Consider the following 10,985-nt stretch of genomic DNA (forward strand, 5'->3'; position numbering starts at 1 on the left):
TTTTATCCCAGATATTGTATTCAGAGGGGCTCTTTGTAGGGATTTTGTTTTTTGTCTGATTAGTTAAAGGAGCTTGTGGAGGGACGCAAAGGCACCACAGATTACAGGCACAGTGGAAACAACGCTACTTCCAACTGGTGGTTGCTTTAACCCTAAGCCACCATCCTGGAAATCACCCAATCCATACAATGTGGGAGGTGCACATGGATAATAGTTGGCTGCTGCAGCTGCAACCAAGTTAACTCTTTTACTGTAACTGCCTGTTATGATATTATAAAAAATAGAATGAAGATAGAGGGAGATGTACAAAAAATTCTGACTTCAAAGATGCCCTGAAAAGTAAATTACAATTTGATTTCAATGACTGACCAGACTCTCCTGTAGTTTAAATTGTCCATTCATACTGAGACTTGCAGATGATATGATTGCATTACAACATATTTTACTTCATAATTTTTTCCATATCTGTGGCCGCAATTGTCTCTGTGGTCCAGAATGGAAACAAAGTCATGAAGTCGATGGTCTAAGCCAGCATGGTTTGTACTGCAGCCAGTTTTTGCATTAGTGACACTCTCTGTAAACAGCAAATCGTTAATAGTTATAAAGTCCTTCCTTTTGTGATTCTGGAAGTATCAGCCTCCATCCTTCGTGCTTCATGTGCTTGTGTAGACACAAATGTTTTCTAAATCATTTTTGAAACAATACCATTTTTTTCTCCGTTGTCACAGGGCCTCAGTTATGTCCCTGATCTGTTGACACACCGATTGTACATTTTTATGAATGAGGCTGCAACGTAAAGTAATTTACCAGTTGTGAAAATTAAAGAGTTGTGTTTGCAAAGACTGACTTGAGCTCCATTCATTATAGATTGATTTAGCTAATTTTGTGACTTTGAGTTTACCTCCTTAAATTCCCAGACTCAGCTTTCAAAATTATTGATCAACATTTGCACACATTAGAGACACTGGAGCATCAGTGTGTTCTCACAGTCTTCTGAGAGAATAGAGTAATTTAGAACAATTGCGTTTGTGCAAAAGGCAGAGTGAAACTACATTCTCTACATGAACGTTTACAGAGCATCAAAGAGGGTGCAGGGATTTATGCTCAACCACAACAAACAAGAATAACGAGGAACATTCATGGCATATGACAAAAGAGTCTCCCAACATGCTCCAAATCCACGAGGGATCAGGAGTTGAGTATATTCAATACAAAGCACGTCTGCCAACTCCTTCGCTTGAGCTATTTTTTACCTTTATCTGTTTCTCTTTGACATGCACTAGTACTCTCTGTAACGACCTACGTATCTGTACTTTTAAGCACACTAAGCTCTTGAACAACCTTTAACTGTCTCTCAAAGTATTATAAGATGTTATGTAGCAACACGTTTTGTCTCCTCCACTGCTACATTTGGCAGCCTCCACATTCAGCATTGGCCAGCTCCAATCTTCTATCAGTTTTACCACTGACTGCTGGAGACAGGTCTCAGGGAGAGTATTGGCTGTGAAATATGAGATGCTTGGGGCTTGTTTAGAGAATCACAGACCTCTCCACTTAACACACCACAACACTAGCTTGACTGCTGAAAGGAGAAGCATTTGTTTCACAAGCTTGACAATAAACATAGAATAATACTGACTCTATTCTATTATGTTACTTCTTTTGTTATATTGCAGATTAAGCAAGTAATATTAAGTAATATCTGATTACTGATTGGGTAACAACAAACCTTTCTGTACAGCGCTCTTGAGAATTTCCTTTTTTGATTATTTGATTAATTCCACTCATAAACACTAGGCTATGGTATATGTTTTTCTATGTAGTTTCTTATTTTTTGACTTCTATTCGGTGTGTGTTTATGCCACTATTCGGAGCAAAATTAAATACGTCAACAACTATCCAACAGGGCCCCATAGGCACCTATACGTGGGTATCCAATTTTAATAAAATTCAGTTACCAAGCTAAAACAACTACACTTATGCCCTTGTTCCACTAGTACCAACTCAGAACAGTTTACTATGTGTAGACTCACTTTTTGGCTTTTCATTTAGCAAAGTGTACGTGAAATCATGAAACTATTTTTAGTACCTGCTTGCTTGTGGTTGCAACCATTCCAAGTTGCACTGAAAATGCAATGTCAGAAGACTGTCATTGATTGAGTAGGGGCGGCATCAGTGCATATTTCATTAACTAATATCTTAAACTGTTAAATGGTTTTACAATGTCCTTATTGTGTTTATGAGCACTATTATAGCAAGCTAGCATCAGGTAGCATTAGCTTCTCTGGGATCCCAAGGCATTCCCGGTCCAGATAAGATTCATAATCCCTCCAGTTAGTTTTGGGTCTGTTCTAGTGTTTCCTGCCTGGAAAATCTCCAAAGGGAGGCACCCAGCACCTGCAGACGAGCCATCTTAACCTTGTTATAAACAGGACGCATGTTTATCCAAGGCACTCTTGCATTTGTGACTAATTCTCTTTAGCTCGAGCTGTGCTGTCTTTCAGTTTTTCCTTGGATTTTTCTCACCTGGTCTTAGATGAAACAGAAGTAGGTATTGTTTTACTAGTTTTATTAGGCTATTGCTCATTGTGGTCCCCCCTATTGGACATTGGCCAGTCAATACAAAGTACTTCATTGATCACTAGTGATTACTTTGCATGTAAATCATGCATTTGATTTGTAATGCTCTGTAGACAGATATCTTTGATTAGATTCTACTTGAGTCAAATCTCATGTTACCAATTTGTTCATCTATTAGACAGGGCCCATCTGAGAGAAGAGCCCCATGGCCACTTTGCCCTTATGGTAGATGTAGTTGGTTCATCATTGTTAATTCCTTGGGCCACTTTTGACAGATACTGATCATTGCAGACCGTGAACACTCAATAAGCCCATGTACCCAAGTATGTATGATCTTCAATCCATTGATGTTGTTTGCTGTTCTTTTTGTCTCTCTGTCTTGTACTGTGTTATAACTTCACACTTTGGAAATTAATGGTTTTTACAAAGATTAAAAGTGAGTCTTTCTCACATGGTAAAAAACTCTTAGTAGGGTAACTTATCTGGGTACTATGAGCTCCTATAATAAGTATGCCTAGACAAACATACGTTCCAGTCAGTGGTTCTGTGGTCTGCAGCGTCTAGTACGCAGCCCTCTCCACCCCCATCCAGCTGCATGGCATGTTCTGGCTGGATAATTAATAGTAACAAGGAGTTCTTGAGGTTAGATCAACTTGTGTTCTGGTAACGCATGTCTGAGTTCAGAGGGGCCGAGTGATTTTGTTCCTTCTGCTGACTGTGTTTTCTGTTGAAGCAGACCATCTTTCTTGCCTAAGGCAGAAAAGATTGCTCAAAGTTATTTCATTTAGGTTCAAGGGCTTCTTAGAACCCGGCATAAGGTTACTAAATTACTGCTCTGACTGATTTAACAGTTTTGTCAATCCATCATTTGCATGAACTTCAATAGAACAGTTCACAGTTAATGTGTGTAAAACAAACTAACTTCTGTGTGGATAAATCCTATAACTCTATAAAGCTTGTACCAGCGTGGGTCTTTTCCAGAAAATGTAAGTACCGGATTCTTATCTCTATATGAGGGGATTGCAGTTCAGGAACTTTGCACAACCTCTCTATATTGTCCAGAGTCCTGAGTCCACATCTTACACACGTGGACAAAATTGTTGGTATCCCTCGGTTAATGAAAAAAACCCCACAATGGTCACAGAAATAACTTGAATCGGACAAAGGTAATAATGAAAATAAATTTTATGAAAATGAACAAATGAAAGTCAGACATTGCTTTTCAAACATGCTTCAACAGAATTATAAAAAAAAATTAATAAACTCATGAAACAGGCCTGGACAAAAATGATGGTACCCCTGAAAATAATGTGACCAAAGGGATATGTATGGGGTAAGAACGTTGTCAAAAACAATGTGTATGTAAAGACGGAAATGTGTGCATATTAGTTGTGCATAAGTAAAATCCAAAGAGGTATTGTATATTTTCTCTATAAGAATACAAAATAAAATGTTACAGCTTCAAGAAACTACAAACACAAAGTTCAAGTTTACAGCTGTGGTTTATTCTTTATGAATACAATATGCTATAACAGTTTATAACAGTGAATACGATTTCTTTTCTATAAGAATACAAATTTACGTGATCTCAGGCTCAGAATATAGTGGGTGGATTTATACAATGATGTACAGTAGGTGGCAGTATGCACTTCTGATGCCCTGTCCCAATACCAGCACTTCCACCCTTGTGTCCCTGAATTGCGTGTTCCCGTTGATGGGTTCGGGTGCGTAGTGTGTCCCAATTCTCCAGAGTCGTCCTTAGCCCCGCCCCATTTGTGCCCCACATCCGCCCTTCAGCGAAGCCCGCATCTAAGTGGACTTCACCGAAGTATATTACCCACAATTCACTGCTGCAGATGAGGTTCTGAGCAAAAACCAATCACAACCGTCAACGTAACCAGCCATCAAATCAGAATAATAAGAACTGCGTAAACTTTAGACAGCAAATATATTTTTTTAACCGGTTTTCCAGGCTCAACATTGTAAGAAACCACTGGGTTCAGAGTGAGTCTGGGCAGTCAGTAGGCCATAACACTGAAGTTACCTTTCAAACAAACACTGACACGGCGAGAGTTTGTTGTATAAACCTCCGTCACTTCCTGCACTTTCTTCTCCTCAAAACAATTGCTTGTTGCAGTTTTAAATAGTTTTTTTTAGCAGCAAGTGGAAACAGCGCTGGTTCCCGCCCTTTTTGATGTTGCAGTTACGGTGCAGAGGTGCAAGTCGATGACGTCACCCCTACTGTCCCAATTCTCTAATTTTGCACGCTTGTAACCTGCGCACTTGAACCCTTACATGCACTTGTACATAGTAAACACTTCATAGAGGGGCGTAGGGTGCAGTGTGGGTATTGGGACAGGGCCTGAATTTGTTGCGAACCGCCAGCAGAAGAAGAGAAGAAGAAGAAGAAGCAGCAGCACTAGCGCCAAGATGACGGACCAAGAGCATATATTAACGACATTAAACTTTTTAACATTACCCGGCTTTGTACCATAGTGTTGGGGGTTATGATTATTGATTGATTAATCTTGATCAATAATTATAATTAAAAATCATAATTTGACAAAATCAATTTCTTAACCAAAATCCTCATTTATGAATCGAGACCAGAGATGTTTCTGTTGTTGTAATTGTGGCTCAACGCCTTTGACAATTACAACCGTTAAATACTCCGTAATAATTAATAACTATTGCCGGAAATGTAACTGTTTAATCGACCGTTTCTGCCGAAATGTGTGGAACTCTTAACCTTATCTTGACTGTCGAATCACTTTTTGCACACAATGAACACAAAACGCTCTCTTTTTATCTATGTGAATATTTATTAATCTTCACCTACTCAACATGCAAAATTCTACATAACAAGGGTAACACATCTAACTAAGCAAATAAAGCAAACAGCAGTGGGTGTGTATTGAATCAACCAGCAGTTATGGCAAAAAGAAGGAAAGAGAATATGAAAAAGGGGTGTGGTGGTGAGTGGTGAGTGGGGGGCGCAGCTCCCTTGTACTCATTGATGTCCGATCATAAAACTTCCCCCAACTCCTGAGCAGACAAAGTGTTATAAAACGTTTTGGCAGCAAGCTAGCGAGCAGTGAGATTGGAGACAAAGGAAAATGGTGAATTTCACCATGAGGTCATTTTAACAGTCCAGTCTTACCGCGCACCTGCGTTGACTCTCAGATGGTAAAACATGCACAAAACTAGGAACGCAGCGGCTCCAGACATCAACACAACACATCAAAGTTTCAATAAACAAGGTTACATACACATATTGTTCAGAACACATGTGATTCTAACTAGCGATTCTGATCGCTCTACCACCTCTGACCCTGCCCAGGCCTTCTAATAAAGAAATAAAAGATTAAAATAAATGGTGGGTTTTACTTGGTGAAGCTTCCTTCTGGGGCAGCGAGTGAGAGGGAAAGAGGGAGGGGGGGTGTTTGAAGCGTTGCTGCGCGTCCGCAGTTAAACTCCAAGAAAGCGGTCAGTCCCCGTCCTTTGGCCTTCTTGACGAAAAGGAAAAATAGGATCTGACCATCAGCAGTCGACTAGAACCAAGCAAGGAGGGAAAGTTGCGTCTCCTTGAAACTCCGTGGTTTTGGTTACGTGTTAAACTCATGTCTTCGATCGGCAAAGTGAAATTTCTGGCCTTCTCATTCCAGAAACCTCTTTCATGAATTTTTCGTTGGCCAACAAAGGAGAATAAATGAAGACTCCACGTGGGACCTCTTCTTCTCCAGAGGATGCTTCAGTTGCGTGGTAACCGTGTCAAGGTCTCCAGCTGAAGGCTCAACATGGAGGCCTCCATATATAGCGCCCTGTGACGTCAGACTTGGGGCGTGTCATATCAGCCGCCATGTCCTGGATACAAAATGGCCGAAAGCACCAGGAGGCCTGGTGTCTGTGCAAGTAGTCCAATATTCAGCAACAAGTGGTCCAACAATAGTTTCTTGGTCCGTTCTTTTGGCGCTAGTGCTGCTGCTTCTTCTTCTTCTTCTCTTCTGCTGGCGGTTCGCAAGAAATTCAGAGGTGCATACTGCCACCTACTGTACATCATTGTATAACTCCACCCACTATATTCTGAGCCTGAGATCACGTGACGCCAAGTCGCTGATGTAAATTCGTATTCTCAAAGAAAAGAAATCGTATTCACAAACTGTTATAGCATATTGTATTCATAAAGAATAAACCACAACTGTAAACTTGAACTTTGTGTTTGTAATTTCTTGAAGCTGTAACATTTTATTTTGTATTCTTATAGAGAAAATATACAATACCTCTTTTGGATTTTACTTATGCACAACTATTGACTAATATGCACACATTTCCGTCTTTACATACACATTGTTTTTGACAGCGCTCTTACCCCATAGATATGTCAAATCAAGGTGTGTCCATTAATTAGCATCACAGGTGTCTACAGTCTTGTAATCAGTCAGTTGGCCTTTATATAGGGCTACAGGTAGTCACTGTGCTGTTTGGTGACATGGTGTGTACCACACTACACAGGGACCAGAGGAAGCGAAGGAAAGAGTTGTTTCAGGAGATTAGAAAGAAAATTATAGACAAGCATGTTAAAGGTAAAGGTTATAAGACCAGCTCCAAGCAGCTTCATGTTCCTGTGACTACAGTTGCACATATTATTCAGAATTTTAAGATCCTTGGGACTGTAGCCAACCTCCCTGGACGTGGCCGCAGGAGTAAAATTTATGACAAAACAAAGAGATGGATAATACGAATGGCAGTAAAAGAGCCCAGAAAAACTTCTAAAGAGATTAAAGGTGAACTTCAAGCTCAAGGAACATCAATGTCAGATCGCATCATCCAACGTTGTTTGAGGCAAAGTGGACTTAATGGGAGATGACCAAGGAGAACACCATTGTTGAAAACAAATCATAAAAAAGCCAGACTGGAATTTGCCAAACTACATGTTGACAAGCCACAAAACGTCTGGGAGAATGTCCTATGGACAGATGAGACAAAAATGTTCTGGGGCTGCTTTGCTGCATTTGGTACAGGGTGTCTTGAATTTGTGCAGGTTATAATGAAATCTCAAAACTATCAAGGGATTCTAGAGAGAAATGTGCTGCCCAGTGTCAGAAAGCTTGGTCTCAGTTGCAGGTCATGGGTCTTGCAACAGGATATTGACCCAAAACCCACAGCTAAAAATACCCAAGAATGGCTAAGAGGAAAACATTGGACTATTCTGAAGTGGCCTTCTATGAGCCCTTACCTAAATCCTATTGAACATCTTTGGAAGGAGCAGAAACATGCTGTCTGGAAAAGGCACAGTTCAAACCTGAGACAACTGGAGCAGTTTGCTCATGAGGAGTAGGCCAAAATACCTGCTGAGAGGTGCAGAAGTCTCATTGACAGTTATAGGAATCGTTTGATTGCAGTGATTTCCTCAAAAGGTTTTGCAACAAAACATTAAGTGAAGGGTACTATCATTTGTGTCCAGGCCTGTTTCATGAGTTTATTTTTTAAAACAATTCTGTTGAAGCATGTTTGAAAAGCAATGTCTGACTTTCATTTGTTCGTTTTCATAAAAATTTTATTCATTATTACCTTTGTCAGTTTCAAGTTATTTCTGCAACCATTGTGGGTTTTTCTTTCATTAACCGAGGGTTACCAACAATTTTGTCAACGTGTGTATGTTCTTTACCTCATCTCACTCAACAGGTTTTGTGTTTTGGGAAAAAGATAGCCATAAAGGACAATTTTCTTTGTACACCCTATCTGTTAATATGGCTGTATTTGTTTGGGAATATTTGTACCTCTTTAATGTGCAATTTTCAGTTTTCTGGCACAGTCCACCAGATTATATTTGAAATCTGGAATTTTAAAACATTTTGATTGCCATGTAGGGTTGTACAGTGTATATATGATCTCAACCATCATCACAATATCAAGGTGTGCTGTGTCTCACTCTCAAAACTCGTACTCGTCGTCTTCCGCTTATCCAGGGTCGCGGGGGCAGCAGACTCAGCAGAGACGCCCAGACGTCCCTCTCTCAAGACACCTCCTCCAGCTCCTCCGGGGGGAGCCCAAGGCGTTCCCAGGCCAGCCGAGAGACATAGTCCCTCCAGCGTGTCCTGGGCCGTCCCCTGGGCCTCCTCCCGGTGGGATGTGCCTGGAACACCTCCCGAGGAAGGCGTCCAGGAGGCATCCGGTATAGATGCCCGAGCCACCTTAACTGGCTCCTCTCGATGTGGAGGAGCTCTACTCCGAGCCCCCTCCCGGATGGCCGAGCTCCTCACCCTATCTCTAAGGGAGTGCCCGGCCACCCTACGGAGGAAGCTCATGTCAGCCGCTTGTATCCGGGATCTCATTCTTTCGGTCATGATCCAAACCTCATGGCCATAGATGAGGGTAAGAACGTAGACCGACCGGTAAATTGACAGCTTTGCTTTTCGGCTCAGCTCTCTCTTCACCACAACGGACCGGCACAGTGCCCCCATTACTGTGGCAGCCGCACCGATCTGTCTGTCGATCTCCCGCTCCATTCTTCCCTCACTCGTGAACAAGACACCGAGATACTTAAACTCCTCCACTTGAGGCAGGAACTCCCCTCCAACCTGAAGAGGACAAGCCACCCTTTTCTGGTTGAGTACCATGGCCTCGGACTTTGAGGAGCTGATCCTCATCCCAGCCGCTTCACACTCGGCTGCGAACCGCCACAGCGCATGCTGTAGGTCTTGGCTAGAGGGGGCCAGCAGGACCACATCATCCACAAAAAGAAGAGACGAAATCCACTGGTCCCCAAACCAGACCCCCTCCGGCCCTTGGCTGTGTCTAGAAATCCTGTCCATAAAAGTTATGAACAGGACCGGTGACAAAGGGCAGCCCTGCCGGAGTCCAACATGCACCGGGAACAGGTCCGACTTAGTGCCGGCAATGCGGACCAAACTCCTGCTCCGCTCGTACAGGGACCGGATGGCCCCTAATAAAGGGTCCCCAATTCCATGCTCCTGCAGCACCCCCCACAGGGCATCACGAGGGACACAGTCGAATGCCTTCTCCAGGTCCACAAAACACATGTGAACCGGTTGAGCAAAGTCCCATGAACCCTCGAGCACCCTGTAGAGGGTATAGAGCTGGTCCAGTGTTCCACGGCCGGGACGAAAACCACACTGCTCCTCCTGAAGCCGAGGTTCGACTATCGGTCGGACTCTCCTCTCCAATACCCTGGCGTAGGCCTTACAAGGGAGGCTGAGGAGTGTGATCCCCCTGTAGTTGGAACACAACCTCTCAAAACACTGCTTAAATTCAATAATTGATATCCTATAGTTGAAGTGCCATACATTCTTGCTTAGCCAGCTAATAATACCAAAGGTCAGCAGTTTTCCTGGCCTTAATAAAGAAAAGCATCCCCATTGCATAATGCTGCCACCACTGTTTCACCATTCACAGTGACTTTTATTAATAGTTGTCTTATCAACAGATTTTCTCACTTAAGCCAAAGATCTCTGCAGCTCCTACAGAGTTGTTAATGGCCTCTTGCCTTCTTATGTGAATAGTCTGCTTTATGTCTATGTATTTATTGTGTTTATTTTTCTTTGCACTTTATAATTAGGCAACCCTGTTTGTTGGACTACCACAAAATCCCAACAAAATATAATGAAGAACATACTATTAAGGCTTTGTCCTTACCAACAGTGCCATAATTGTGTAGATTGCTGTATAGGCTCTCAGGTTTTAGCTGTGCAAAAAGTGTATATTTTATGCTATCTACAGGTACAGCACAAACATTTTGAATGTAATGAAAAAGTTTAATTTTTTTTTTTCTCATCTCAGAAAGTGAAACATAATACAATAGATATTTAGACAGAGTTTTAACCGATATTCAAATTTTCTGAGGCATGGATTTTTGGGCTTGCATTATCTGTGGCACGGTCATCAAAAATGCAAGAAATAAAGGCTTGAAATATTTTGTGACTGTGTAATGAGTCTATTTAATGAGTTTCACTTTCTGAAATTGCAGACAAAAATAACTTTTTTTCTCAATATTAAAATTATTTAGATGCATCTGTATCTCTCTATTTCTTAATTGCTAAATTAATCTAGGATGCCACTTCTGCTGAGAGAACAACATTTTAGATAGATATTCACAACAAACAACATGCTTTCCAAAACAGGGACTAAGCGATTTGTTCTTGTACTGGATAAAGTTTGTTTAACTAATATGTTTTTGTCTCCATTTTCAAAAACACCTTTTTATCTCACTGGAAAAAAACAAATGCTACTGTTAAAATATTGCAGAGATAGCTTGCTTATTTCCTTTAATTTCTCCATTTCTAATGCTGTGTCTATGATCAAGTTTCTGAACATCCATTAACATTGCAGTAAACCCAGTGCAAACTTTAAACAAATTGTCTTCACCTATAAAAATACTAGCTGCA

The sequence above is a fragment of the Girardinichthys multiradiatus genome, chromosome 6 (genome assembly GCF_021462225.1).
Source record: "Girardinichthys multiradiatus isolate DD_20200921_A chromosome 6, DD_fGirMul_XY1, whole genome shotgun sequence".
Classification (NCBI taxonomy): Eukaryota; Metazoa; Chordata; class Actinopteri; order Cyprinodontiformes; family Goodeidae; genus Girardinichthys; species Girardinichthys multiradiatus.